The following is a 4,506-nucleotide window of genomic DNA, read 5'->3' as shown; positions in this document are numbered from 1 at the left end:
TAAAGCAATGCAATAGAGTGTGTGGCTATCTTTGCTTTTTTTAAAACTCATCGCCTTTTCTCTTTGCACATTCTAATGCAAGTAATTTACCAAGAATGAAGATGAATCTAAAAAGATCATTGTGGTAAGAGTACCTTCCTCCATTTTCATGTTTTTTTGGTCTATTTTCTTTGACGTCTTCAACACAATCCCTCCTCTTCAGTAGAGTTTTTTCTTTTAGGCAAATTCTTTCTTTTTAAGCTAAAAATATGGATCCTTGAAAGCATAAAGATTCAAGGAGGATCATAGAAAAGATAGGCCATGAGTGTAAGAAAGCAAAGAAAAGCACACACTCTATTGCATGATAGTTTCCTCTTAAAGGGGATTGCATTCAATCCAATTGGACTTGCTAACTCACAACTTTATCCATTCAACTCATCATCCCCATCTATCCACACTCAAAGGTACGATTGATATTATTTTGCATACAAAAAAAAGCACCACTACACAACCAAATGCAAATAATTTAATACTCCCTTGGTGCCTTATTAAGCTACTACATGATGGTCAAATAGATGAGTACATTAGCTACATTGATTGTCAATTATACCCCCTCACTAGGTGCATCCTATTGCTACTACTACTATTGGGTGGTGAAACTCTTTATTGTCAAGTTAGATTATTTTTCTTACTGTCTATCTTTAGAAAAGGTGACATTTTGCCTTTCTTTCTTGGTTATTCTCCTCCATGAAGTTGGATTGTCTTTTGAACCTCAATGCAACTTCGTGGTATCCAATCTTTGTACAATGATTGTATTTAGTTAAGCATGTTTGTCTACATTCTTTACTAATGTCTCCTTTCCTTCCACATTGGTAGCATTCCTTGGGATTGTAAAGAATCTAGTATTTTTGCTTGTCGATAAATTAACCTCCCGTTTATGTTCCTTCTCTTTCAATAGAACTGAAGATATGCGCCCTTCAAGGTTAAGTGATTCATGAGTAAGAAGTTTGGGAATCGGACCAGTTGTCTAGAACTCTATTTTGACTAAATTTTTAACCTTTATGAGCTTGTTCGGCCAATTTCCAATTGACCAGCAAAATCAAGTTGAAGTCTGGACCAGTAGATCATACCACAGGACTATTTGTACTAAAAAGAAACCTCAACCTAATAGTATGTGGGGGACTTAAAGAACCAACCATTGGTAGCTACCTCGGTAGATATCCAAGTTGACTCACTTGGACAGTAGACCATGTGTCACGACCTAAAGAGAACCTAATTTCAACTATTAGGAGTAGTCAGATCCCCTCCAAAAGCATAAAGAATAGGAAATCGATTGAAGCAATTGGCTCCATTGAAGGTCACGCTTGGAAGTGTAGGCATTTAAGCACATGTGAAAGCTGGAAAGTCTAGTATATAAGAGTTTCACATTTGTAAGCTCTTGGATTAACAAGAAACACACTAAGGGGGATTAAGCTAATAGAAAACCCACTAGTAGTACAATCTCAAGAATCAAACAAGGGATCCAAAAACCTAGGAACCAAGACATAGAGGGAACTAAGCCATCACATTATTGAGCGAAGGAAATGGTCGCCAAGATTAGGGATACATCTCTAGCCACTTTAGTTGACCTCATAAATGGACTAGTGGATCAGGGGGAAAACACTATAGCTCGCACTAGCTTGAATTAGAACAACCTAGACCTTGACCTTGACCTTAACATGGCTAATCATCGAGATGACATTTGGTGACTTGTCACACAATACAACCAGCAAACGAGGATAGCACGCCATTGGAGACTAGAAGCAAATGTCATAGCCAATCTTGAGGAAGAGAGGAGACTGGCAAGGATAGCACTCCATTCTGTTGTGAGTTATAGCCATTTTCTTGGCAACCGGTGCAATGCATGTTGTCATGACCAAATCTTCCGCAATGTTGGCACAAGGCCTTGATTTGGAATCAGCACATTCAAAATGCAAGGGGTTACTCCACATTGCACATACTACATGTGAGGTCGTACTAGTCTTTGTATTGACTCTTATAGTCCGGCCAACCCCGCTTTTAGGTTGGCTATATCTTAGATCTAGTCAACACTCTTTCCTCTCTCTTGTTCACTGGAGGCTACTCATTCACTAGTTGTTATATATCTCTTAGTGTTCCTAATTGCATTGCTACCTTGGTGGAAACCCAAGAGCTTCTCTCCGTAAGCAATTTATCTATCTGTGGTCAAAGACTCTTCAAAAGCACATCACTTTGCATGTTTGCTTGCAAGGGCCTTACAGAGTTCTTCATTGCGGATCTCATTAATGGATGTGGTAGAAATTGCTCTCTCATTAGGTTGCTCAGCTCTAGATATCCTCTTATAGAGTCTTCTTGTATGAGTGGCGTAGTCATCTATGTGCTCTTTGTCCTTTTGGCTCACATTCATGAACTCAACAATGAAGTTCTTGGAGTATCCTACCTTCGAGAATCCCTTGATAAGGAGATCCTTCAACACTGGTTCCTACACTCGTTCTTCCTCTTGTTGATCTACTTCAAAGTCAAGGCCTTCTTCTTGGACTAGCTTTAGTGGCTTTGTTGAGGTGGTTGCATTTGTTGTTCTAGCTTCGCAATCCCTAGCAAGGTGAGCTCATGTGTAGTTAAGCCAATTGAGATTAGGTTGGCATGTTACTTCTCTACTCTCAAGCTAGTTCTAGGCTTGGGTTCCTTGGCATGGAGTCCATGTTGCACCACCCTCCTTGTTAGTTCTATTTTTTCTTAGTTATTCTAATATCTCTCCTCCTCCAAGCTATGTGACATTTAGTATTGTGCTTAGTTCTTCTCCTTTTCATTAGTAATTCTCTCTGTGTCGTCCTCCTATTCCTTGTTGAATTCATCTTCTCCATATTCTTCTACTTAAAGAAAGATGGTTGGGATTGTTGGGGTGGGAGAGTGACACTCATCTCGAATTGATGATGGTTCTTGGGTCTACTCTACTACTTTTGTTTATGCCTTCCCCAAAGCTTCCTAAATGATGGCCCACTAACACTCCTCCAAAGCCTACGGTCGAAGCCTTCAAGGTAGGTCTTTTCCTCTTGGACTCCACTATGGTAGCCGAAGACTCCCTTCCTACCACCCTCGGTGTTGTGGCTAGTACCTTTTTTGATCTTGCACTTATCGATGTAGGCATTCTAATTTATCTCATCCATGGCATTGGTTGCAAAAATCTCTAGCAATAGTACGCCTATTCTATTCATGAGAGCATTATATATCTGGTTGCAGAAAAGCATGTAGATCATTTTAGCCCACAATGGAATGGTGAGGTTTGGAATGTTAGCTAGGCTCAGAAAGTCATTTGTATGGACCTTCTTTTCATCCATCCCTAATATCCCATACATATCCCTTTTGTACATTTGGTGTGGTTGATGTCTTGTCAGGTACTTGGTAAGGTTACATCATTCTATCATTTGTGCCACTACCCCTTCGGATGTCACCACTCCTTCCAAATTTTGGATGTTGCGGTATTTTCATTCTTTAAATGCTCAGATCTCCATGGCTAATCCATATCTGGTGCGCAGATCGGACGCAGGTAGCTCACGTAGTGAATTCCCAAAGGTCCCCAAGAACAAAGCACTCTACTTTTTAGCACAAAAACCAATGTAAAAACAAGCACGACATGAGACAAGAGACAAATTGGGTTGAATCTCCCCCATGCCTTGTGTGAGCGCTTCACAAAGCATGTATTTAATATATATTTCCAATCTTTTTGCTCAAAAATAGCCCAATTACAAAAATATGACAAGCTTTTAGCTTTTGAGTTTGCTTTCTACCAAAAATAGAAAAATAAAGCTAATGGACGGTGCCCAAAGAGTCTGGCACGCCCAATCTCAATGTCCAAATAAAAATAACATATCCAGGCGCATAAGCGCATACAAAATAATAATAAATAGTCGATGTCTCTATAGACATAATCAAAATATAGGCGTGGCGCCTATCAAAATATAGTCCAAAGATCGGAAACCTGCTAGACTCCAATGCTTTCCTCCGCCACTGCTGCTATCTCTACACATCAACTGAAGCCTTCACAATCGTTAGTAAAATAACACAATTAAACCGACAAAAGTGAATACCTAGCAGTCTTCAGCTACATAAATAAATCAACTGGTTAGAAATAAATCCTAACCTTAATTTATTACGAGTGCACACTCTAAACTCATAAACGTTTATTAATTTAATATGCATTTTGCGGAATCACCCGCTATGGACTCACCCATGTACACACTAAATTAATGAAACGCCCGAAAAGGACAGGCGTCCCCATCAACTTCTCGCACAAAGAATCCTCTTTGCGTATGAGCCCCGGTCATCTAAGTTTACGGAATCCACCGTAAAACCTCACGGAATCCACCGTGGAATATGCCTCCTGGCATCATACCCCCGGGGTGGGATAGCAATTGACCTCAATTGCTATTAGCTCAATGTGGAGCTAACAGAGTGGGGAAAGCATTTAGGTCTCTAGCGTGCATCCATTGTGCTTCCTCTACAGGATGG

The sequence above is a fragment of the Lygodium microphyllum genome, unplaced genomic scaffold (genome assembly GCF_053477565.2).
Source record: "Lygodium microphyllum isolate KBCC unplaced genomic scaffold, Lygodium_microphyllum_v1.1.10 scaffold_31, whole genome shotgun sequence".
NCBI lineage: Eukaryota > Viridiplantae > Streptophyta > Polypodiopsida > Schizaeales > Lygodiaceae > Lygodium > Lygodium microphyllum.
The sequence above is the reverse complement of the archived record's forward strand: the minus strand, read 5'-3'. Positions refer to the sequence as shown.